The sequence below is a fragment of the Oncorhynchus nerka genome, linkage group LG18, assembly GCF_034236695.1.
Source record: "Oncorhynchus nerka isolate Pitt River linkage group LG18, Oner_Uvic_2.0, whole genome shotgun sequence".
NCBI lineage: Eukaryota > Metazoa > Chordata > Actinopteri > Salmoniformes > Salmonidae > Oncorhynchus > Oncorhynchus nerka.
This window is the reverse complement of record NC_088413.1, coordinates 10,690,193-10,718,051: the sequence shown is the minus strand read 5'-3', so window position 1 is coordinate 10,718,051 and position 27,859 is coordinate 10,690,193. Positions and strand designations below refer to the sequence as shown.

Genomic DNA, 27,859 nt, shown 5'->3' with positions numbered 1-27,859 from the left:
GTTATGGAGTCAGCTAATTGGGGATCCAACCAGGTGTACTAGCTGTTGTTATGGAGTCAGCTAATTGGGGTTCCAACCAGGTGGACTAGCTGTTGTTATGGAGTCAGCTAGTGGGGATCCAACCAGGTGGACTAGCTGTTGTTATGGAGTCAGCTAATTGGGGTTCCAACCAGGTGGACTAGCTGTTGTTATGGAGTCAGCTAATTGGGGTTCCAACCAGGTGTACTAGCTGTTGTTATGGAGTCAGCTAATTGGGGTTCCAACCAGGTGGACTAGCTGTTGTTATGGAGTCAGCTAGTGGGGATCCAAATCACTGTGTATGTTTAAATGCAACAAGAAGTGTCTGAACTCTGACCACAGACAGTAAAAGTGTGGTAATTGTTAATGGTTCTTCAATGTTCAGAAATATTGACTGTTCTGTTATTGCTTATTGTAGCTGATTGAGCTGTGACTTACATCTAAAATGAGTCTCTCTGGGGGGAGAGAGGAGGGGACAACTGCCTCTGAAATGAGCCTCTCTGGGGAGAGAGAGGAGACCACTGCCTCTAAAATTAGCCTCTCTGGGGAGAGAGAGGAGAATACCACTGCCTCTAAAATGAGTCTCTCTGAGGAGAGAGAGGAGGAGACCACTGCCTCTAAAATGAGTCTCTCTGAGGAGAGAGAGGAGGAGACCACTGCCTCTAAAATTAGTCTCTCTGGGGAGAGAGAGGAGGGGACCACTGCCTCTAAAATGACTCAAGACACAAGTTCTAAGAGGTAAGAAATGAATTGCAAAATATACAGTTCTCTTATATCAAACTAATGAAAAGTATTCCAAATTACATACAGTGGGGCAAAAAAGTATTTAGTCAGCCACCAATTGTGCAAGTTCTCCCACTTAAAAAGATGAGAGAGGCCTATAATTTTCATCATAGGTACACTTCAACTATGACAGACAAAATGAGAAAAAAAATCCAGAAAATCACATTGTAGGATTTTTTTTGAATTTATTTGCAAATTATGGTGGAAAATAAGTATTTGGTCACCTACAAACAAGCAAGATTTCTGGCTCTCACAGACCTGTAACTTCTTCTTTAAGGGGCTCCTCTGTCCTCCACTCGTTACCTGTATTAATGGCACCTGTTTGAACTTGTTATCAGTATAAAAGACACCTGTCCACAACCTCAAACAGTCACACTCCAAACTCCACTATGGCCAAGACCAAAGAGCTGTCAAAGGACACCAGAAACAAAATTGTAGACCTGCACCAGGCTGGGAAGACTGAATCTGCAATAGGTAAGCAGCTTGGTTTGAAGAAATCAACTGTGGGAGCAATTATTAGGAAATGGAAGACATACAAGACCACTGATAATCTCCCTCGATCTGGGGCTCCATGCAAGATCTCACCCCGTGGGGTCAAAATGATTACAAGAACGGTGAGCAAAAATCCCAGAACCACACGGGGGGACCTAGTGAATGACCTGCAGAGAGCTGGGACCAAAGTAACAAAGCCTACCATCAGTAACACACTACGCCGCCAGGGAGTGAAATCCTGCAGTGCCAGACGTGTCCCCCTGCTTAAGCCAGTACATGTCCAGGCCTGTCTGAAGTTTGCTAGAGAGCATTAGGATGATCCAAAATAGAACTTTTTGGTAAAAACTCAACTCGTCGTGTTTGGAGGACAAAGAATGCTGAGTTGCATCCAAAGAACACCATACCTACTGTGAAGCATGGGGGTGGAAACATCATGCTTTGGGGCTGTTTTTCTGCAAAGGGACCAGGACGACTGATCCGTGTAAAGGAAAGAATGAATGGGGCCATGTATCGTGAGATTTTGAGTGAAAACCTCCTTCCATCAGCAAGGGCATTGAAGATGAAACGTTGTTGGGTCTTTCAGCATGACAATGATCCCAAACACACCGCCCGGGCAACGAAGGAGTGGCTTCGTAAGAAGCATTTCAAGGTCCTGGAGTGGCCTAGCCAGTCTCCAGATCTCAACCACATAGAAAATCTTTGGAGGGGGTTGAAAGTCCGTGTTGCCCAGCAACAGCCTCAAAACATCACTGTCCCGAGGAGATCTGCATGGAGGAATGGGCCAAAATACCAGCAACAGTGTGTGAAAACCTTGTGAAGACTTACAGAAAATGTTTGACCTCTGTCATTGCCAACAAAGGGTATAGAACAAAGTATTGAGATACACTTTTGTTATTGACCAAATACTTATTTTCCACCATAATTTGCAAATAAATTCATAAAAATCCTACAATGTGATTTTCTGGATTTTGTTTCTCATTTTGTCTGTCATAGTTGAAGTGTACCTATGATGAATATTACAGACCTCTCTCATCTTTTTAAGTGGGAGAACTTGCACAATTGGTGGCTGACTAAATACTTTTTTGCCCCACGGTAAAATGTAGGTCTATATCATTCATTAAAAAGGCCAGAAATGGATTTACCAATTCCAGACTGTAGCTTTAAAAGAAGCACCAGGACTTCTAGAAGTTCCACTATACAGTTGATAAAAGGATGTAGATGAGGTATTGATGAGATGATCTGTCTCCCTGTTTTGTTCAGTGTCCAGAAGCCCAGAGCAGAGTCCCCTACAACCAGCCTGCTATCAATGAAGAGTGATCAGCCACCTGCTTTCAGCCAGGAACCATTACCAGATGACAATAAGGAAGTGGAGAGTTTGGACAGTGAGGATGTATTAAAGATCACACACAACCTTCTGGACAGAAGAAGTAAGACTGTGTTTCATATAATATCACAAAGAACGCTACAAAGGCCCTTATAAAACACACACATTAACTGATGAGTCCCAACTCTCATTGTTTTCCTACAGGTCAAACTCTGCTGACAGTCCAACAAGACGTTAAGGCTAAACTGAAACACAAGTATCAACACATATCTGAAGGAATTGGACACCATGGAAACCAAAGTCTGTTCAAGGACATCTACACAGAGCTCTACATCACAGAGGGTGGAAGTGGAGGGCTCAATAATGAACATGAGGTTAGACAGATAGAGATGGCATCCAAGAAACAAACCACACAAGAGACACAAATCAAATGCAACGACATCTTCAAGCCTTTACCTGGACAAGACAAACCAATCAGAACTGTGCTGACAAAAGGAATCGCTGGCATTGGAAAAACAGTCTCTGTGCAGAAGGTCATCCTTGACTGGGCAGAGGGAAAAGCAAATCAGGATGTTCATTTCATGTTTCCTCTTCCTTTCCGTGATCTAAACCTGAAAAAGGACCAATACAGTCTGATGCAACTTCTTTCCCACTACTTCTCAGAGCTGAAAGAGATTGACAGCATTGAAGATGGTGAAACCAAAACTGTTTTCATTTTTGATGGTCTGGATGAGTGTCGACTTCCTCTAGACTTCAAAAACAATGAGAAGTGCTGTGATGTCACGAAGCCAACCTCAGTGGACGTGCTGCTGACAAACCTCATCGAGGGGAATCTGCTTCCCTCTGCACTCCTCTGGATAACCACACGGCCTGCAGCAGCCAATCAGATCCCTCCTGAGTGTATTGACCAGGTGACAGAGGTACGAGGGTTCAATGATCCACAGAAGGAGGTGTACTTCAGGAAGAAAATCACAGATCAGAATCTGGCCAATGAAATCATCAAAAACATGAAGACATCAAGGAGCCTCCACATCATGTGCCACATGCCAGTCTTCTGTTGGATATCAGCCACTGTCCTTGAGATGATGCTGAAAGAGGCAGAGAAGGATGAAGTCCCCAAAACTCTGACCCAGATGTACTCACACTTCATGCTCATCCAAATCATTGTGAAGAACAGGAAGTACAACAAAGCCACAGAGACAAACCCAAAGGAACTGTCTCAGTCAGACAAAGAGATGATCCTGAAACTGGCCAAGCTGGCTTTCCAACAGCTGCAGAAGGGCAACCTGATCTTCTATGAGGAGGACCTGAGAGAGTGTGGTCTTGACGTCACAGAGGCATCAGAGTACTCAACATTATGTACAGAGATCTTTAAAGAAGAATCTGGGCTGTACCAAGAGAAGGTCTACAGCTTTGTGCATCTGAGCATTCAGGAGTTTCTAGCAGCAGTGCATGCTTTAGAATCATGTCTGGGCAAGAAAGAAAATGTTTTCTCCCCCACTAGTGATGATGAAGAGAAGGAGTCAATCCAGTTGTCTGACTTACACAGGAGAGCAGTGGACCAGGCCTTGAAGAGTGAGAATGGACACCTGGACCTGTTCCTCCGCTTCCTTCTGGGTCTCTCACTGGAGTCCAATCAGAATCTGTTACGAGGCCTTCTGACACAGACAGGAAGTACCACACGGAGCAATAAGAAAACAGTTGAGAGAACAGTCAGGTACCTTTCAGACATCATCGAGGAGGAATCCTCACCAGAAAGGATCATCAACTTGTTCCACTGTCTGAATGAACTTGGTGCCAACTCTCTAGTTGAAGACATGCAGACCTCCCTGCATTCAGGAACTCTTTCAGAAACAAGACTAAAACCTGACCAATGTTCAGCCCTGGCCTACCTGTTACTGATGTCAGAGGAGGTGCTGGAGGAGTTTGACCTGAAGACATACAACACATCAGAGGAAGGTTATCAGAGGTTGCTGCCGGTAGTGAAAACCTGCAACAGAGCACTGTGAGTTATGTTATTGAGTTGATGTTTAGTGTCATTATAATGAAGGATTTGTATATCTAACAGACTATATCCTCTCTTCAGACTAGCTGGCTGTAAACTCACATATGAATCCTGTGAGACTCTGGCCTCAGCTCTGCAGACACCAAACTCCCCCCTGAGAGAACTGGCCCTCAGCTACAATGATCTGGGAGACAGAGGAGTGGAGCTGCTCTGTGTTGGACTAACCAGTCCACTCTGCAACATACAGACACTAGTGTGAATTAACCTTCTTCAGTATGAGTTATTATGTGGATGTTTTAAACATTTGTTAATCATGTGCTCTTCTGCCCTCTAGTCTAGGTCAGTGTGGTCTGACAGAGGGTTGCTGTTCAGATCTGGTCTCAGTCCTGAGTTCACCCAACTCACAACTGAAACAACTGGAGCTGAGAGACAATGACCTGCAGGACTCAGGAGTTACACTGCTGTCTGCTGGACTGGAGGATCCAGACTGTAAACTACACACACTGGGGTAAGTACAGCAGTTTCAATCAGGTCGGTACTGAGTTGAGTTACACTGCTGTCTACTGGACTGGTGGATCCAGACTGTAAACTACACACACTGGGGTAAGTACAGCTGTTTCAGTCAGGTCGGTACTGAGCTGAGTTACATTGCTGTCTGCTGGACTGGAGGATCCAGACTGTAAACTACACACACTGAGGTGTGTGTGTGTGCGTGCGTGTGTATGTGTGTGTGTGTGTTGCAAGCGTTCAAGTTTGTCCTCTACTCCCCTCTAGTCTGGGTCAGTGTGGTCTGACAGAGGGTTGCTGTTCAGATCTGGCCTCAGTCCTGAGTTCACCCAACTCACAACTGAAACAACTGGAGCTGAGAGACAATGACCTGCAGGACTCAGGAGTTACACTGCTGTCTGCTGGACTGGAGGATCCAGACTGTAAACTACACACACTGGGGTAAGTACAGCAGTTTCAGTCAGGTTGGTACTGAGGTGAGTTACACTGCTGTCTGCTGGACTGGAGGATCCAGACTGTAAACTACACACACTGTTTCAGGTCGGTACTGAGCTTGGTAAAACAGGAGACACTGTAGTCCCATCCGATGACACCCCCGGACAGGGCCAAACAGGCAGGATATTACCCCACCCACTTTGCCAAAGCACAGCCCCCACACCACTAGAGGGATATCTTCAACCACCAACGTACCATCCTGAGACAAGGCCGAGTATAGCCCACAAAGATCTCTGCCACGGCACAACCCAAGGGGGGGCGTTAACCCAGACAGGAAGACCACGTCAGTGACTCAACCCACTCAAGTGACACACCCCTCCTAGGGACTGCATTGAAGAGCACCAGTAAGCCAGTGACTCAGCCCCTGTAATAGGGTTAGAGGCAGAGAATCTCAGTGGAGAGAGGGGAACCGGCCAGACAGAGACAGCAAGGGCGGTTCGTTGCTCCAGTGCCTTTCCGTACACCTTCACACTCCTGGGCCAGACTACACTCAATCATATGACCCACTGAAGAGATGAGTCTCCAATAAAGACTTAAAGGTTGAGACCGAGTCTGCGTCTCACACATGGGTAGGCAGACGATTCCATAAAAATTGAGCTCTATAGGAGAAAGCCCTGCCTCCAGCTGTTTGCTTAGAAATTCTAGGGACAATTAGGAGGCATGCGTCTTGTGACCGTAGCGTACGTGTAGGTATGTACGGCAGGACCAAATCATAGAGATAGGTAGGAGCAAGCCCATGTAATGCTTTGTAGGTTAGCAGTAAAACCTTGAAATCAGACCTTGCCTTAACAGGAAGCCAGTGTAGGGAGGCTAGCACTGGAGTAATATGATCACATTTTTGGGTTCTAGTCAGAATACTAGCAGCCATATTTAGCACTAACTAAAGTTGATTTAGTGCTTTATCCGGGTTTCCAGAAAGTAGAGCAAAGCAGAAGTCTAACCTAGAAGTGACAAAAGCATGAATTAATTTTTCTGCATCATTTTTGGACCGAAAATGTCAAATTTTTGCAATGTTACGGAGATGGGGAAAAAGCTGTCCTTGAAACAGTCTTGATATGTTCATCAACAGAGAGATCGGGGTCCAGAGTAACGCCAAGGTCCTTCAGTTTTATTTGAGACGACTGTACAACCATCAAGATTAATTGTCAGATTCAACAGAAGATCTCTTTGTTTCTTGGGACCTAGAACAAGCATCTCTGTTTTGTCCAAGTTTAGAAGTAGAACATTTGCCGCCATCCACTTCCTTATGTCTGAAACACAGGCTTCCAGGGAGGGCAATTTTGGGGCTTCACCATGTTTCATCGAAATGTACAGCTGTGTGTCATCCGCATAGCAGTGAAAGTTAACATTTTGTTTTCGAATTACATCCCCAAGAGGTAAAATATATAGTGAAAACAATCGTGGTCCTAAAACGGAACCTTGAGGAACACTGACATTTACAGTTGATTTGTTAGAGGACAAACCATCCACAGAGACAAACTGATAACTTTCCGACAGATAACATCTTAACCAGACCAGAACTTGTCCGTGTAGACCAATTTGGGTTTCCAATCTCTCCAAAAGAATGTGGTGATCGATGGTATCAAAAACCGCACTAAGGTCTAGGAGCACAAGGACAGATGCAGAGCCTCGGTCTGACGCCATTATTAAAAGGTAATTTACCGCCTTCACAAGTGTAGTCTCAGTGCTATGATGGGGTCTAAAACCAGACTGAATCATTTCGTATACATTGTTTGTCTTCAGGAAGGCAGTGAATTGCGGCACAACAGCTTTTTCTAAAATTTTTGAGAGGAATGAAAGATTCAATATAGGCCGATAGTTTATATTTTCTGGGTCAAGGTTTGGCTTTTTCAAGAGAGGCTTTATTCACTTTTAGTGAGTTTGGTACACATCCGGTGGATAGAGAGCCGTTTATTATGTTCAACATAGGAGGGCCAAGTACAGGAAGCAGCTCTTTCAGTAGTTTAGTTGGAATATAGGGTCCAATATGGAGCTTGAAGGTTTAGAGGCCAAGACTATTTTCATAATTGTGTCAAGAGATATAGTACTAAAACACTTGAGTGTCTCTCTTGATCCTAGCTCCTGGCAGAGTTGTGCAGACTCAGGACAACTGAGCTTTGGAGGAATACGCAGATTTAAAGATTAGTCCGTATTTGGATTTCTAATGATCATGATCTTTTCCTCAAAGAAGTTCATGAATTTATCACTGCTTAAGTGAAAGCCATCCTCTCTTGGGAATGCTGCTGTTTAGTTAGCTTTGCGACAGTATCAAAAATAAATATGTTGTGTATTTCTCTGCAGGCTGTCTGGCTGTCTGGTCACAGAGGAGGGCTGTGCTGCTCTGTCTTCAGCTCTGAGGTCAAACCCCTCCCACCTGAAAGAGCTGGACCTGAGCTACAATCACCCAGGAGACTCTGCAGGGGGGCTGCTTTCAGCTGCTCTGGTGGATCCCACATATAAACTGATGAAGCTGAAGTAAGTCAGAATAGATGTCCTAATAGTCTGAGCAGCGGTTGAGTCATATGTACAGTCGTGGCCAAAAGTTTTGAGAATGACACAAATATTAATTTTCACAAAGTTTGCTGCCTCAGTGTCTTTAGATATTTTTGTCAGATGTTACTATGGAATACTGAAGTATAATTACAAGCATTTCATAGGTGTCAAAGGCTTTTATTGACAATAACATGAAGTTGATGCAAAGAGTCAATATTTGCAGTATTGACCCTTCTTTTTCAAGACCTCTGCAATCCGCCCTGGCATGCTGTCAATTCACTTCTGGGCCACATCCTGACTGATGGCAGCCCATTCTGGCATAATCAATGCTTTGAGTTTGTCAGAATTCGTGGGTTTTTGTTTGTCCACCCGCCTCTTGAGGATTGACCACAAGTTCTCAATGGGATTAAGGTCTGGGGAGTTTCCTGGCCATGGACCCAAAATATCAATGTTTTGTTCCCCGAGCCACTTAGTTATCACTTTTGCCTTATGGCAAGGTGCTCCATCAGGCTGGAAAAGGCATTGTTTGTCACCAAACTGTTCCTGGATGGTTGGGAGAAATTTCTCTCAGAGAATGTATTGGTACCATTCTTTATTCATGGCTGGGTTCTTAGGCAAAATTGTGAGTGAGCCCACTCCCTTGGCTGAGAAGCAACCCCACACATGAATGGTCTCAGGATGCTTTACTGTTGGCATAACACAGGACTGATGGTAGCGCTCACCTTGTCTTCTCCGGACAAGCTTTTTTCCGGATGCAAACAATCGGAAAGGGGATTCATCAGAGAAAATGACTTTACCCCAGTCCTCAGCAGTCCAATCCCTTGACCTTTTTCAGAATATCAGTCTGTCCCTGATGTTTTTCCTGGAGAGAAGTGGCTTCTTTGCTGCCCTTATTGACACCAGGCCATCCTCCAAAAGTCTTCGCCTCACTGTGCGTGCAGATGCATTCACACCTGCCTGCTGCCATATCTGAGCAAGCTCTGTACTGGTGGTGCCCCGATCCCGCAGCTGAATCAACTTTAGGAGAAGGTCCTGACGCTTGCTGAACTTTCTTGGGCGCCCTGAAGCCTTCTTCACAACAATTGAACCGCTCTCCTTGAAGTTCTTGATGATCCGATAAATGGTTGATTTAGGTGCAATCTTACTGGCAGCAATATCCTTGCCTGTGAAGCCCTTTTTGTGCAAAGCAATGATGACGGCACGTGTTTCCTTGCAGGTAACCATGGTTGACAGAGGAAGAACTGTGATTCCAAGCACCAACCTCCTTTTGAAGCTTCCAGTCTGTTATTTGAACTCAATCAGCATGACAGAGTGATCTCCAGCCTTGTCCTCGTCAACACTCACACCTGTGTTAATGAGAGAATTACTGACATGATGTCAGCTGGTCCTTTTGTGGCAGCGCTGAAATGCACTGGAAATGTTTTTTCGGGATTCAGTACACTTGCATGGCAAAGAGGGGCTTTGCAATTAATTGCAATTCATCTGATCACTCTTCATAACATTCTGGAGTATATGCAAATTGCCATCATACAAACTGAGGCAGCAGACTTTGTGAAAATTTATATTTGTGTCATTCTCAAAACTTTTGGCCACAACTGTAGTGTAGTAGGTTCAGTGACATGATGGTAGAATTAAGAGGAAGTCTACCCAGCAGGCAGAGCACTCCAACACAGCATACATCATCACCACATGAATACTCTTCTTCTGCATCTCTGATATCCTGTTGTACTCTGTTCTGTATGCAGTAGGTAGGATAGAATACCTGTATGTCTCTAGTAATGAATTGTACTCTGTTCTGTATGCAGTAGGTAGGATAGAATACCTGTATGTCTCTAGTAATGAATTGTACTCTGTTCTGTATGCAGTAGGTAGGATAGAATACCTGTATGTCTCTAGTAATGAATTGTACTCTGTTCTGTATGCAGTAGGTAGGATAGAATACCTGTATGTCTCTAGTAATGAATTGTATTCCGTTCTGTATGCAGTAGGTAGGATAGAATACCTGTATGTCTCTAGTAATGAACTGTACTCCGTTCTGTATGCAGTAGGTAGGATAGAATACCTGTGTCTCTAGTAATTAATTGTACTCTGTTCTGTATGCAGTAGGTAGGATAGAATACCTGTATGTCTCTAGTAATGAATTGTACTCTGTTCTGTATGCAGTAGGTAGGGTAGAATACCTGTATGTCTCTAGTAATGAACTGTACTCCGTTCTGTATGCAGTAGGTAGGATAGTAATGAACTGGGATAGTGCACCAGAACACAACAATGTGGTTTAAATGTTTACTGCTTTATTAGGTCTTTGTCAGTCAATAACCTGTTTCTCCTACAGTGTGGATCATGGTGGAGAGTGCAGGCTGAAATCAGGGCTGAGGAAATGTAAGTCTCTTCAATCCTAATTAACTGCATTTTCAGAACTATAGTAACATAGTAACTAATCAATACTTGTTCTGTACCTACAAAACAACATTTTGTATCAAGATGTGGTTTGATTAAGCTCTCATTTTGTCTACAGATGCCTGTCATCTCACCCTGGACCCAAATACAGCACACCCACACCTGATACTGTCTGAGGGGAACAGGAAGGTGACACGGGTGGTGGAGAAGCAGCATTATGAAGACCATCCAGACAGATTTGACTGTCTTCTCCAAGTTCTCTGCAGAGAAGGCTTATCTGGATGTCGTTATTACTGGGAGGTGGAGATGGATGGTACCGGGGCAGTCATTGGTGTGGTGTACAAAGGAATGAAGAGGAAGGGAAGGGGGGTTGACAGTGACATTGGAGGCAATAAGAAGTCCTGGTGTTTATACTGCTCTCATAGTGGTTATTGCTTTTACCATCCTGGAGTCTGTAGCAGATCCATCCCTGGTCCTGTTTCTAACAGAGTTGGAGTGTATCTGAACTGGTCAGCTGGTACTTTGTCCTTCTATAGTGTGTCCTCCTCTGGTACACTGACACACCTTTACACAGAACACACCACATTCACTGAACCCCTCTATCCTGGGTTTGGCGTTTCCTCCTCCTCAGTGACCTCAGTGACCCTGTGTCAGATAGATGACCAACACATTCAGAGGTGAGTGTTTTAATGTGTTCTGTTGGACCTACAGAGAGTTAGATTAGTAGTAGTGGTGTGTTTTAATGTGTTCTGTTGGACCTACAGACAGTTAGATTAGTAGTAGTGGTGTGTTGTAATGTGTTCTGTTGGACCTACAGAAATACAACTACAGACCATGGTGGAGAGTGTTGTATCAAGACTGGACCTGAGAACACCAGAGACCATGTTGGAGAGAGTTGTATCAAGCCTGGACCTGAGGACACCAGAGACCATGGTGGAGAGAGTTGTATCAAGCCTGGACCTGAGGACACCAGAGACCATGGTGGAGAGAGTTGTATCAAGCCTGGACCTGAGAACACCAGAGACCATGGTGGAGAGAGTTGTATCAAGCCTGGACCTGAGGACACCAGAGACCATGGTGGAGAGAGTTGTATCAAGCCTGGACCTGAGAACACCAGAGACCATGGTGGAGAGAGTTGTATCAAGCCTGGACCTGAGGACACCAGAGACCATGGTGGAGAGAGTTGTATCAAGCCTGGACCTGAGGACACCAGAGACCATGGTGGAGAGAGTTGGATCAAGCCTGGACCTGAGAAATGTGAGGGTTTTTTTAATTTATTTTTTTTACCTTTATTTAACTAGACAAGTCAGTTAAGAACAAATTCTTATTTTCAATGACTAGTGGGTTAACTGCCTGTTCAGGGGCAGAACGACAGATTTGTACCTTGTCAGCTCGGGGATTTGATCTTGCAACCTTCCGGTTACTAGTCCAACACTCTAACCGCTCTAACTACTAGGCTACCCTGCCGCCTCTACACTCTAACCACTAGGCTACCCTGCCGCCTCTACACTCTACCTACTAGGCTACGCTGCCGCCTCTACACTCTAACCACTAGGCTACCCTGCCGCCTCTACACTCTAACCACTAGGCTACCCTACCTCCTCTACACTCTAACCACTAGGCTACCCTGCCGCCTCTACACTCTAACTACTAGGCTACCCTGCCGCCTCTACACTCTAACCACTAGGCTACCCTGCCGCCTCTACACTATAACCACTAGGCTACCCTACCTCCTCTACACTCTAACCACTAGGCTACCCTGCCGCCTCTACACTCTAACCACTAGGCTACCCTACCTCCTCTACACTCTAACCACTAGGCTACCCTGCCTCCTCTACACTCTAACCACTAGGCTACCCTGCCGCCTCTACACTCTAACCACTAGGCTACCCTACCTCCTCTACACTCTAACCACTAGGCTACCCTACCTGCTCTACACTCAAACCACTAGGCTACCCTGCCGCCTCTACACTCTAACCACTAGGCTACCCTGCCTCCTCTACACTCTAACCACTAGGCTACCCTACCTCCTCTACACTCAAACCACTAGGCTACCCTGCCGCCCCAGAGTTAACTGATAATTGTTTTTAACTCAAAGTAGTTTTAAAGCGTTCATTATACTTGAGTCCCAGACAAGGAAAACAATCATGATCTATTTGGTCAAAACAAACTTAAAGGTAGAGTCAGCGATGTGACATAGATGCTCAAAGTAAACAGCATAGTGGGTAAATTTCTACAACTAAGAGCGTTGGAACGCAAGGCTTCTCTGTTTTGTTCCTGTGGCGAACACTCTGTAAGAGAGTGAAGAGAACCCACGCACATGGCAGATACTGTGTGAGAGAGAAGTCGGGCATCTTGCTCATCACAATATCTGTGGTGCTGCTCGTACAACATCATTTATCTGACTCTACCAATAAACTCTCATCCTAGGATCTACCAGAAATCAGGCCCCCAACTTCTACAAAACATGGACCAGAACGATGTTGTTTCCTGCTTCTACAAACATTATTTAATATAACACTAATGTCAGATTATGGTATGCTAATGAGTGTACATTTTGAGACTGTTGCTCACTTAAAGGTCACTTAAAGTCTATTTAATAATTATTAATTCATTATTACATCAGATTGTCCATTTTAAATAACAACTACTTTTGACTTCAGGGATTCCTCAGAGCTGTAAGACTTGTGACCATGTTGAGGTAAGTCATAATGTCAATTCTTACTTTTACATACCTGCAGGAGTCAGGCACAGTCTCAAAGCCAGGTGTGTACTGACCAACCATTCATACTGGGATATAGACAGTCCTGTGTTCTGCTTTAGTAATATAAACACAGTCTCAAAGCCAGGTGTGTACTGACCAACCATTCATACTGGGATATAGACAGTCCTGTGTTCTGCTTCAGTAATATAAACACAGTCTCAAAACCAGGTGTGTACTGACCAACCATTCATACTGGGATATAGACAGTCCTGTGTTCTGCTTTAGTAATATAAACACAGTCTCAAAGCCAGGTGTGTACTGACCAACCATTCATACTGGGATATAGACAGTCCTGTGTTCTGCTTTAGTAATATAAACACAGTCTCAAAGCCAGGTGTGTATTGACCAACCATTCATACTGGGATAGAGACAGTCCTGTGTCCTGCTTGTATATGTTGTGTCTTTACTATCATTAAATGAAGACTTTTAAAGTTTTTATCAAAGATTCTCTGTAGTTAGTATTACGTGATTAAACTGATTAATCATGTAACTGTAATTAACTAGGAAGTCGGGGCACCAAGGAAAATATTCAGAATTCAAAGTTATAATTTTACTAATATAACTTTTCAGATATTTTATATCTGATCAATTAGTCTTTGAATGAATGAATTATTTATTTTACCTCACTTTAGTCTCATTCCAAACGTCATAAAATTGTTGGTTATCTGCACAAACCCAGTCTTCACTATGAGTCATCCATACATCAATTGTCTTAAATCATTTATTTACTAACTAAGTAATTCACAGAAATGCATAAACAAACAGTTGATAATTACAAGGAAATGATAACGGAGTTTCCCTGGTGGGATAAACCCGGCATGGCGGCATGGTGTACAAAAGGGAAGTGGGGATCGACTGAGATAAGACAGTTGCTAATTATAGAATGGATAGTTCAGAGTGACATTCATTCATTTCGTTATAGAATAATGTTTCTGCGGTTGTCGTTCTTCACGTTCAATGATACCGAATTCCTAGCTGCAGACTAGTAATTAATATCAAAGACTTGTTCTTATTCTGTCGGTATCGATAGTCTAAGAGTTTAACCACGCGGTATGGTTAAAAGATTCAGCAGTCTGGTCTCAAACCTTGGCCCTCTCGTTATCGAGGAAAGCTGGTCTGCAACCTTTGTCCTCTCGTAATGGAGAGAAACATGGTCTGGTGATAAATTCTCAATGTGGGTTTTTATTTGGGAGTTGCAGAAAAAGGCTGTCTCACGACGCCAGGTCCGAACTGGGCTCATGGGCGGTCCTCTGATTTAGTTCAACTAAAAAGGAAATTGGAGTTTCCTTCATTAAACAGTCCAAAATCACTTTACACAATTTTACAAACAGTATCCTCTTCACTCATCCATCTTATACAACAATTAGATGTAAACCTCATATCTGAGGCTATTATGTAAACAGCGTTATGGTAATGTGGCCGTATTGTCTCTCATGAGTTTCACCAAATTGTACCAACCGGACCAGTTCGTAGCTGGATTCTTCGCCGATCTTTTATAATGTCTCCGGAACATGAATGTCGTTCGGACCTCCAGTTCTGTGAGGTGGAAGAAATTCCTTTTGTTCTCTCTATGAAAATTCACTCTGTCTCTATACTGTGGCCATGAGGAGATCATCTCCTCCAGGAATTTATGACCTCTCTGACCACAGCAGCCTAGTTGTAGGAGGCAGGGAGAAGGGGGTGGGGCTTGCTGTACACAAAGAGGGCAACGTCATGACATAGTCATGCAGGATTTTATCTGTTGTCACCTTTGTTCATTGAACAGTGTAATCAATATATCACCAGCATTCCATGTAACATTGAATAAATACATTAGATCAGATACTTTGGTATAATTGGCCAGTTTCCCAGACACAGATTAAGTCTAGTCCTGGACCTTAAAGAACTTTCTATTGAAACTTCCATTGAGCATGCTTTTTAGTCCAGCACTAGACTCAATCTGTGTCCAGGAAACAGGCCCCATATGTATTACTGACATGCTTGTCCTTGTTCAGGACTCCACACACTGGCTTCAGATTGAACCCTTGACTTCCACTGTCCAGGGAGTGACAATGTTCAGGTAAAATAACTACTTTTAACATTTCATTCCACTTGCTATTGTATTTCCTCATTACCTTTGGGAATAGTCTTCTAATCCAACCTCTCCATTTGACCATTGACCTTCTCTACCATATCTTGTTGTTGCTCTCAGACACAGGACACCCAAAGGGAGTTATGAGTGCACAGTGTCTGGGCTCCGCTGGCTGTGTGAGAGATGTCATTCTGAAGTATCACTTCAGGAACTGGGAACCCTACAGTCAACTTCTGAAAGACATGCAATACACACAAGGTGGTCAATTGCTGGACATCACTATGGAGTTAGGTGAACTGGAGGAAGTTCATCTGCCACACTTTGTCTGTTTAGGTAAAACCATGTAGAAATAGTATTCAGAAAGACATTTCCATGTAACTGAGTTTCACTTCCTGAATTAATGAATGAACTATTCTGGGAGTTTGAGTTTACTGTGATCTGGTACTGCATATTCTTTGTGTTTTAGTTGGATTAATAATACAATATTTGTCTTTCTGTCTCCTTTGTATTGTGTTGTTCAGGGACCAACCCTTCCCTGAGGAATGAGATGAAGATTCTTCATGTAGAGGAACATGGAGTGTCTTTAGAGGAAGTGCATGAGGTCACCAGATTCCATGTTAAGATTCTCCATCCCAAGTTCTCAGCTATTGCTGTTATACTGAGCTATATCTTTTCTTGGATCGTAGATGTCCACTGTGATGTGGTCCTCTACATGGCAGTAAAAAAGTCAACAATAATTTCAAGGCTGTACCTGCTCCTCAGAAACTCCAGTCAGAAAGAGGTGAGCCACTATCACTGAAGTGACAACAGTATGTTGAATCTTACTGAAGGAAAGCTGATAGTTCGTTGAAAATCTCTAGATTACTGATGAAGGAAATTATATATGAAATGATTAATAATGTATACATTTCAATTAAAACCATTTATTCTGATACTATATGTTATTGTTGTGAAAATGTGCGGGCTCTTGGTTAAGCTGTTACTGAAAATGTAAGTAAAAACAAATTAATTGTCTGTACCTTGCAGAGTTTAAGGGGGAGGGATGAGATAGCTTTTCAGACCGATAAGAATGTTTTAGTTGGATTCCATTAGTGGAGAGAAGTATATCTTTTAGACAGGTTGGAATGTAGTTTTATGAGGGGAGTAAAAAAATCTCCAGGACTGAATGCTACGCTATTGTGAGGATGGGAGAGGGTGTGAAACTGATGACGTCATTTTATGTTCTCTTTCTTTAAAATGTAATGTTCTTTGTATTTTGGGTCAGTACTCATCAAGAATAAATGCTGAACTTGTTTTTAAGACTGGTCTCTTGCTAATTCATGCAAATGATAAACTTACAACTTATCATGAATTAGAAATGAGTGCGAATTGAATTGGTTTTGCCAATAAAACATAAAGGAATTTAGAATTCCTCTATCAATTACAAAGACGACATGCAGCTCTGTGACAAATCTATTTCTGTCTCATTCAGTTGAAGAGCCAGTAGATGGCACTCTTCCCTCTGGTCGAACCCAAAGGAGGGGACATTGCCCCTGGGCAGTGAAGGGGACATTGCCCCTGGGCAGTGAAGGGACATTGCCCCTGGGCAGTGAAGTGGACATTGCCCCTGGGCAGTGAAGGGGACATTTCCCTGTGTAGGTTGCTGTCTTTCAGATGGGACGTTAAACGGGTGTCCTCTCCATGGTCACTAAAGTTCCCATGGTACTTATCGTAAGAGTAGGGGTGTTAACCCAGGTGTCCTGGCTAAACTCCCAATCTGACCCTCATACCATCATGGCTACCTAATCATCCTCAGCTTCCTATTGGCTCATTTATCCCCTCCCCTGTAACTATTCCCCAGGTCGTTGCTGTGAAAGAGAATCTCTTCTCGGTCAACTTATCTGATAAAATAATGGTAAATCAATAACGATAGTGTTGACAAAAATGGATTGCCCAGTGAGCTGCATGTTGTGTGAATTATGAGACTACATTGTTGTGACTGACTACTATATCTATCATTTTGTAGGCTGTTCGGGAACGGGAGAAAGATCAGGTGTCCCAAGGATATTCAGAATTTCTCCTGCCAAGTCCAAACGGGCCCTTAAAGATGAACACTTGGTTTGCACTCAAGAATCCCTCTCCACTTCCATCTATCCAGAGGTGAAGTTTTATCAGGCTGAGGACATGAATCTGTCATATTGTATATGAATTACTGGAATATCATTCTCTCTCTCTCTCTCTCTCTCTCTCTCTCTCTCTCTCTCTCTCTGTCTCTCTCGTGTTGCACCATATGGCCTCCTACAGAAGATTCAGCTGTTACCTGCAAACACCACACCAAGCTGTTGTAAGATGATAATGGGAAACACAGGGGTTGACATTGAGATGGAGTTAATCGGGGACGATGAGAGGACAGTATGGAAATCAGTGGTATCAAAAGGTAAGAAATACTGGACATGAACAGTATGTCGATCATCAATGTCCTTTTCTAACAGATGCTATTAAAGTGTTTTATGATATTTTCTCTTGTTTGTCTTTCAGATGAATACAGCAAAGACTCTCATCCAACACGTAAGTTTGTCTTTGTGGACAAGGTTACAGAGCTCACGTCTCTTCAAGTTGTGATGAAGGACACTGACATGTTCAGTGGGGTGATGAAGGTCTTCATGAATCTTGTTCAGTGGGGTGATGAAGGTCTTCATGAGTCGTGTTCAGTGGGGTGATGAAGGTCTTCATGAGTCATGTTCAGTGGGGTGATGAAGGTCTTCATGAGTCGTGTTCAGTGGGGTGATGAAGGTCTTCATGAGTCGTGTTCAGTGGGGTGATGAAGGTCTTCATGAGTCTTGTTCAGTGGGGTGATGAAGGTCTTCATGAGTCTTGTTCAGTGGGGTGATGAAGGTCTTCATGAGTCTTGTTCAGTGGGGTGATGAAGGTCTTCATGGGTCGTGTTCAGTGGGGTGATGAAGGTCTTCATGAGTCTTGTTCAGTGGGGTGATGAACAAGGTCTTCATGAGTCATGTTCAGATTGGGGTGTAATGATATAGAACATTCAGACATAAATACAGAGTCTTTCAATGTTCACGTATCTGCATCACAGTCTTTTGGGTAAGTGTTACATTACATTTCATTACAAGTCTTCTTGGTCAGTTTAGGTCATTACAGCTGGGAGTCTTCTTTAAGTCTTGAGTCATTACAGCTGGGATTGGTCTTCTTGTTCAGTGGGGTCTCTGAGTCATTACAGTGGGGGATCCAGTGTCAACAGCCACTTTAGTCATTACAGTGGGATAGTTTAAGAGTCATACAGCTGGGAGTTAACACATTTTAGATAGTAAGTTACAGTGGGATTAAAAGGGGTTTAATTGTAATTTCTTGGTCAAAATCTACACAAAGTACACCAATGTCAAATAATATATTTCCAGATAGATAGTCTTCTTAAAATAGTGTTTCCATAAGTATTCAGCTGGGAGTCAAGAGTACTGAGAAACACTGGGAGTCTTTGGGTAAGTCTCTAAGAGTCATTACAGCTGGGAGTCTTCTTGGGTAAGTCTCTAAGAGTCATTACAGCTGGGGGAGTAAGAGTCATTACAGCTGGGAGTCTTCTTGGGTAAGTCTCTAAGAGTCATTACAGCTGGGAGTCTTCTTGGGTAAGTCTCTAAGAGTCATTACAGCTGGGAGTCTTCTTGGGTAAGTCTCTAAGAGTCATTACAGCTGGGAGTCTTCTTGGGTAAGTCTCTAAGAGTCATTACAGCTGGGAGTCTTCTTGGGTAACTCTCATTACAGCTGGGAGTCTTCTTGGGTAAGTCTTAAGAGTCAGCTAAGTCTCTAAGGAGTCTTCTTGGGTAAGTCTCTAAGAGTCTCTTTAGCTGGGAGTCTTCTTGGGTAAGTCCAGAGTCATTTGGGAGTCTTCATCACCAGGGTTGAACAATATTAACCCATGATTATTTTCATAATTCTTCAAGCTCTGTCAAGATGTTGGAGATCATGGGTATAGACAGTCATTTTGGGTACATCTTGTCATATATTTACAAGCAGATTTAAGTCAAAACTGTAACTTGGCCACTCAGGAACATTCAATGTCTTCTTGGTAAGAAACTCCAGTGTAGTTTTGGCCTTGTGCTGTAGGTTATTGTCCTGCTGAATCTACTCACTGTGTCTGGTGTAAAGCAGACTGAACTAGGTTTTCCTCTAGGATTTTGCCTGTTCTTAGCTCCATCCTGTTTCTTTTCATCCTGAAAAACTCCCCAGTATTTGCTGATGACAAGCATACCCATACCATGAAGCAGCCACCACCATGCTTGAAAATAAGGAGGCGGTTACTCAGTGATGTGTTGTGTTTCACTCTGTCATTTAAGTCGTTATGATGGAGTCACTACAATGTTGTTGATCCATCCTCAGTTTTCTCCTGTATGGGGGACAGGTCCACTTTGGCATTACAGAGTATTTTCAGTAGATAGTTGACGAAACATTACAGTTAAATCCATTTTAATCCCATTATGTAACACAATAGAGAAATCCAAGGGGTATGAACACTTTTGCAAGGCTCTGTATGTTTTGTAGAATAGACAATCGTGTCAGCCAGGGTAGGCGTCAATTCCAAATAAATCAGTCCATTCAGGAAGTAAACTGAAATTCTAATTCAATAACCGGAAAAGGGCATCAATTTTCAATGACTAATGGGAAGACAATTTATTTTTTATTTTTTATTGACTGACTTGAATATGTATTAACCACAACCCTGGAGTCAGCTCTATACAAGAAATGACTATCAGAGGAATGTTAACTGGAGAGACTGTTAGATGTAGAAACAGCTGCTGTTCACCCTAAAGACATATTCATGTATTTCACCCCCCTTCAGCATTAACACTCCCTGGGATTCCTGCTGAGGAGTTTCTGAAGAAACACAGGGCTGTACTCATTCAGGGAGTCAAAAACCCAATGCCAATAGCAGATGATCTGTCATCAAAGAGCATGATTGGTGATGAAGAGTACTCCAGAATAACAGCTGAAACAACTGAACAGGAGCGAATGAGAAAACTACTGAACGCAGTCCTCCCTAAAGGACCAGAAGTGATGGGAGCTTGTCTCAAAGCTCTCAGTGAACATGAACACCATCTTGTTAAGTACTTGAGTGAATCTAGGTAAGACCGGTTTCTTTTCTCCCTCCCTTGAATATGTGGAATGATTAAATATAGGTCAAATAAAAACATAGCTACCCAGATCAAAGAGAAAGTACTTTTCAGAATGGAAGCATGTGTTTGTGTTGCTGCCTGTAATAAATGTGTCCTATTATAGTTCTATCATAGGACCATCATCACATCATTATCTCAGGTGTATCATAGGACCATCATCACATCATTATCTCAGGTGTATCATAGGACCATCATCACATCATTATCTCAGGTATTATCTCATTATCTCTGGTATACCATCATCACATCATTATCTCAGGTGTATCATAGGACCATTATCTCATCATTATCTCAGGTGTATCATAGGACCATCATCACATCATTATCTCAGGTGTATCTCACTCCTCATTCTTCTCCATACTTTCTGATCTCTCATCCATCCTCTGTCTTGTAGCACCTAATCTGAAGATGCTGAGGCCTGTCTCCTAGTCTGTGGACAAAGACACTTCTCCAAATAATCTGAAGATGCTGAGGCCTGTCTCCTAGTCTGTGGAGAAAGACACTTCTCCACCTAATCTGAAGATGCTGAGGCCCGTCTCCTAGTCTGTGGACAAAAGACACTTCTTCACCTAATCTGAAGATGCTGAGGCCTGTCTCCTAGTCTGTGGACAGACACTTCTCCACCTAATCTGAAGATGCGAAGGCCTGTCTCCTAGTCTGTGGACAAAGACACTTAAATTATTTTAAATTGTAATGTTTGCTATTCTTTAAACACGTGTTTTATTCATGTGCTTCAGGGAGAGATCCTGATTGACATGTGTACTATGGTACATTGAGTTGGGTCTGCCCAGGGAGAGCTCCTGATTGACATGTGTACTATGGTACATTGAGTTGGGCCTGACCAGGGAGAGATCCTGATTGACATGTGTACTATGGTACATTGAGTTGGGTCTGCCCAGGGAGAGCTCCTGATTGGTTTGAACCTTTCCAGCTCATTTCAGATTGACTTCGAGTGTCTCTGCGTGGAAGAATTTCAACAACATGATTTTGAAAACGCAATTAAGGGGATGAACTGGAATGATCTCTTGTCCTATACAGATGGGGAAGCTGATAGTCAGGCTAGTCAAAGATACACACCACCACGTTGACATCTTGACCAAAGACCTTCCTTAGATTCTTTACGGGATTACAACTCACTCTGTCTGAAGGAAATGAGGAAATGGACTCACGAAAGGGGGATAGCTGAGAGGGCAGAGAAGGCACGTGACATCATCGACATTCGGGGTTCACGTCGAAGTGCTATCCACCCTCGGGTTTTTGGTAACCGGCACGTTTCAGGCGGATGCTCGTGGATCCGCCAGCGGCATCTCACATCCCTCGATGAGACAATGTTGAGGATCTAATCATCAGCAAACGTGTAATATACCATTTCTATCATCGCACAACTGATTGAATGGGGTTCTTTTCCATCAATGGGTTCCCCAAATACGAATGGAGCAATAGACGGCACCAAAATCACCATAAGAGCACCATCCCAAAACGAGTTGAACAAGGCTATGTAATCAGAGAAGACTTATATTCTTCATGTGAAGGTGATAGACTATGTGAACAGAGAAGACATCTACTTTTAATGCGAAGGTGATGGTAGGTAAGTGTAACGGATGTGAAACTGATAGCTAGTTAGCGGTGGTGCGCGCTAAATAGCGTTTCAATCGGTGACGTCACTTGCTCTGAGACCTTGCTCTGCAAGGGCCGCGGCTTTTGTGGAGCGATGGGTAACGATGCTTCGTGGGTGACTGTTGTTGATGTGTGCAGAGGGTCCCTGGTTCGCGCCCGGGTATGGGCGAGGGGGGCGGTCTAAAATTATACTGTTACATAATGTTATGTGCAAAAGACGCTGCTGAATGTGGTGGCCAGGTAGAAAGCACTTGTTCATTCTGCAGAACAGCAAAGTTTGCCTTTCCACCTACAGGAGGGAGCTGTTGAGGATGGATGGCTTATTGGTGAGTATTGACTACTAATATGAACTATATTTGTCATTGATAAAGAAACTTGAATTGTGCTATTTGTCCTCTCTTTGTTGCTATGTTTTTATTGTTACTCATCAAACCTCGACTGAGTGAGCCAATCAAACCTTTTGTTTGTACTCAGTATCTGACACTACCACCTCTATTCAATATCGGACACTACCACCTCTATTCAATATCGGACACTACCACCTCTATTCAATATCTGACACTACCACCTCTATTCAGTATCTGACACTACCACCTCTATTCAATATCTGACACTACCACCTCTATTCAATATCTGACACTAGCGCCTCTATTCAGTATCTGACACTACCACCTCTTATTCAGTATCTGACACGAGCGCCTCTATTCAATATCTGACACTACCACCTCTATTCAATATCTGACACTAGCACCTCTATTCAATATCTGACACTACCACCTCTATTCAATATCTGACACTACCGCCTCTATTCAATATCTGCACCTCTATTCAATATCTGACACTATCCACCTCTATTCAATATCTGACACTACCACCTCTATTCAATATCTGACACTAGCACCTCTATTCAATATCTGACACTACCACCTCTATTCAACACTACCATCTATTCAATATCTGACACCTCTATTCAATATCTGACACCTCTATTCAATATCTGACACTAGCCACCTCTATTCAATACACCTCTATTCAATATCTGACACTAGCACCTCTATTCAATATCTGACACCTCTATTCAATATCTGACACCTCTATTCAATATCTGACACTAGCACCTCTATTCAATATCTGACACTACCACCTCTATTCAATATCTGACACCTTTATTCAATATCTGACACTACCACCTTTATTCAATATCTGACACTACCACCTTTATTCAAATCTGACACCTCTATTCAATATCTGACACCTTTATTCAATATCTGACACCTCTATTCAATATCTGACACCTCTATTCAATATCTGACACCTCTATTTCAGTCAAAAAGGAAAAGTAGTTTCTTCGCTTTTTATTGTTTTGCGCTGTTAAATTTCATTGTAAGGCTTTTTGTATTCCCCGTGGGTTTTAAATGGAGGATTTGACCATATATGGTTAATTAGGGGCGTTTCTACATGCTAAATAGCCAAGGTAATTCACAAGAACTGAGGCTCAGAACAATTGGTATTTATCAACGGCGATCTCCTACGTTTGTGTCATAGGATTGTTTGATAAATCACACTTTTTCAATGCGTACCAACATTCAACATTGCGTTTATAAAGGTGTATGTTAGGATAGTTTCTACACAATATTTATACATTTGTAAATGTAAATGCATAAAAATATTGAGATTTATCAACTTGGCGCATGCATGTTTCCAGTTATAAATCAGACCGGTTGTAAATACGGTGCCCGCGTGAACTAGCTTTATAACTCCAGGTGAAATACGCCCCTCATTCACCCTTTATGGGGACAATAACGCCCTTATTTGCTGTATACTTTGGAAGTATTGGAATTAGGTCCCAGACAGTATATCTAAAGGAAATATCCATGGTGAACTGGATCAAATGTCATTGGAGGTGTTGGAATTAGGCCCAGACAGTATATCTAAAGGAAATATCCATGGTGAACTGGATCAAATGTCATTGGAGGTGTTGGAATTAGGCCCAGACAGTATATCTAAAGGAAATATCCATGGTGAACTGGATCAAATGTCTTTGGAAGTATTGGAATTAGGCCCAGACAGTATATCTAAAGGAAGTATCCATGGTGAACTGGATCAAATGTCTTTGGAAGTATTGGAATTAGGCCCTCTATTATGTCCTTTCTTTTCTTCGTGTTCAGCTCCAGGTTGTTTCCGCTGCACATCGCGCTTCTTGTCTGTCTATAGGCTGTCTTGTCGTTGTTATTGACGACACTTATGACGTTTTTAGTCTCACAATGGATTCTGAGGACCCCCTTTTATTATAGTGCTGTGATAATACAAACATACAGCCTCCTTAATATCTAAACATATTATTTGAAAGACTGAAGACGGAGAGTTATGCATGAAAGATGTATTTTGTTATTGTCAGTGACATGGCACACAACCATTGGTTGAGGCAATGTGGCGTGTCAATTGTAGGCGGCCTCGTAGGATTTCAATGGCCACACTGCACACTGCCCTAACCCACCTGGACAAGAGGAATACCTATGTGAGAATGCTGTTCATCGACTACAGCTCGGCATTCAATACCATAGTACCCTCCAAGCTCGTCATCAAGCTCGAGACCCTGGGTCTCGACCCCGCCCTGTGCAACTGGGTACTGGACTTCCTGACGGGCCGCCCACAGGTGGTGAGGGTAGGCAACAACATCTCCTCCCCGCTGATCCTCAACACGGGGGCCCCACAAGGGTGCGTTCTGAGCCCTCTCCTGTACTCCCTGTTCACCCACGACTGCGTGGCCATGCACGCCTCCAACTCAATCATCAAGTTTGCGGACGACACAACAGTGGTAGGCTTGATTACCAACAACGACGAGACGGCCTACAGGGAGGAGGTGAGGGCCCTCGGAGTGTGGTGTCAGGAAAATAACCTCACACTCAACGTCAACAAAACTAAGGAGATGATTGTGGACTTCAGGAAACAGCAGAGGGAACACCCCCTATCCACATCGATGGATCAGTAGTGGAGAGGGTAGCAAGTTTTAAGTTCCTCGGCATACACATCACAGACAAACTGAATTGGTCCACTCACACTGACAGCGTCGTGAAGAAGGCGCAGCAGCGCCTCTTCAACCTCAGGAGGCTGAAGAAATTCGGCTTGTCACCAAAAGCACTCACAAACTTCTACAGATGCACAATCGAGAGCATCCTGGCGGGCTGTATCACCGCCTGGTACGGCAACTGCTCCGCCCTCAACCGTAAGGCTCTCCAGAGGGTAGTGAGGTCTGCACAACGCATCACCGGGGGCAAACTACCTGCCCTCCAGGACACCTACACCACCCGATGTTACAGGAAGGCCATAAAGATCATCAAGGACATCAACCACCCGAACCATTGCCTGTTCACCCCGCTATCATCCAGAAGGCGAGGTCAGTACAGGTGCATCAAAGCTGGGACCGAGAGACTGAAAAACAGCTTCTATCTCAAGGCCATCAGACTGTTAAACAGCAATCACTAACATTGAGTGGCTGCTGCCAACACACTGTCATTGACACTGACCCAACTCCAGCCACTTTAATAATGGGAATTGATGGGAAATGATGTAAATATATCACTAGCCACTTTAAACAATGCTACCTTATATAATGTTACTTACCCTACATTATTCATCTCATATGCATATGTATATACTGTACTCTAGATCATTGACTGCATTCTTATGTCACTAGCCACTTTAACTATGCCACTTTGTTTACTTTGTCTACATACTCATCTCATATGTATATACTGTACTCGATACCATCTACTGTATGCTGCTCTGTACCATCACTCATTCATATATCCTTATGTACATATTCCTTATCCCCTTACACTGTGTATAAGACAGTAGTTTTGGAATTGTTAGTTAGATTACTTGTTGGTTATCACTGCATTGTCGGAACTAGAAGCACAAGCATTTCGCTACACTCGCATTAACATCTGCTAACCATGTGTATGTGACAAATAAAATTTGATTGATTGATTGATTTGGGCTGGTCTGCAGAGGAGCTCAGCATTTCTTCCGAATCTCTCTCCCCCTCAGCTATGCTGGTGTGTAAGGGGGTGTAGTTCACAATGGGAGCCGAGACAGCACGGTGGCAGTAGAGAGACACCGATGAAGTGTGTATCAGTCATTGCTGGTGGCTGGCAGCGACGGCAGGGCAGACCGTGACATGCCAGTGTTTTTTCCTGAGGGGATGTGTTTTCTTGGTCTTGGATCCACGGAGTGATGGCAGAATGTTCCATTTATTCTATGGATCTTTCCTTCCCGTCTTATTTCTGCCACCATGGCATGATCCAGAGCAGGGCGGTGTAACTGGGTGATTCAAAATCACGGTTATAGTGATCGGAAGAGACACGGAGGATTTTGCAACAAGTGCAAGTAGGAAAACCGTCATTACACCTTTCCCCTTCATAATCAACGCAGTTCTCTCTGGTAGTGTTCAAGCCTCAGCAGCAGTCAATCGGAGTGTTTCTGGCTGATTTTTTCTTCTGATGATGATGGTTGGCAGCTCCCTTATGGTTTTTTCGGACAGCCCAGTGTCAGTGAGTAGAGACACAGTGCTGGTTTTATAGTGACTTGTATTTCCATTCACTTACAAAAGTGAGACGCATTTCTCCAGTAGATTAGTAGTATGCTTCGACCGGGTAGGTCAACTTACTGTCTACTATTTTCTATCCAGTACAGCTTGGTTTTACAGTGACTGACTTGATTTAACATTGGTCGGACAATTCAGCCGTGGTTGGATGTTCTCATGTGAAAGACTCTCGTCCGCGGAGCTACAACCGAGATTAGTAGAGCTGCGCATCGATTTGACTGGTGTCGTAACGCAGCCGTGTCCCTTCCTCTGACTGCCATCGTCCTCACAGAGCCCAGCCTAACTTCTCCTTGCCGGCAACACTACAGCAGCTCCTCGGAGTGAAGCCGCTTTTTGAGCGTCAAACCAGCAGACTAATCCAACTAACATATAACCATCACCCTGATTCCTCTGTCCCCTTTTGTTAAATATCATAATATCATCGGTCGTACACAATATCATCATATAGCGTAACGACCCTGGGTTTATAAGCGTGGATAGCGACTCTGCTTGAGTATGCTTTTGGGGCACAGTCGATAGCGCGCTGGACTTTGGGCTAGAAGGTCCGAGGGTTCGAGTCCTGCTCCCTGCCTGTTTCATTACGTCATATTTTACTCTCGTTATATTTCTGTGGTACAGAAATGATCTGACAGTTCCAAACTCCATCAGAAGCTTTTCTAAAATTTATTCAAGTAGTTTAATCCATTTTATTCAAGTAGTATAATTGCCATTTGCAAGGACCTGTTAAAAGTAATATATTGGAATTATTCTTTGGAGCTCTCTCACATATAGTAGGTCTACATAGCACACAGAGGTAGACAGTATAACAGTCACACGGAACAAATAAAACCTGTATAAAATCCTCTATGACGTCCTTTATTTTCTTTGTGTTCAGGTTGTTTCCGCTGCACATCGCTGTTAGACACTGCGCTTCTTGTCTGTCTATAGGCTGTCTCGTCGTTGTTATTGACGACACTTATGACGTTTTTAGTCTCACAACGGATTCTGAGGACCCCCTTTTATTATAGTGCTGTGATAATACAAACATACAGCCTCCTTAATATCTAAACATATTATTTGAAAGACTGAAGACGGAGAGTTCTGCATGAAAGATGTATTTTATTATCGTCAGTGACATGGCAC

At 43.3% G+C, this 27,859-nt stretch overlaps 1 pseudogene; it reads left to right on the top strand.

Moving 5' to 3' along the window:
* Positions 1-463: 463 nt before the first annotated feature.
* LOC135561748 (NACHT, LRR and PYD domains-containing protein 3-like) lies at positions 464-11,195 on the top strand (annotated as a pseudogene).
* The last annotated feature ends 16,664 nt before the right edge of the window (positions 11,196-27,859 follow it).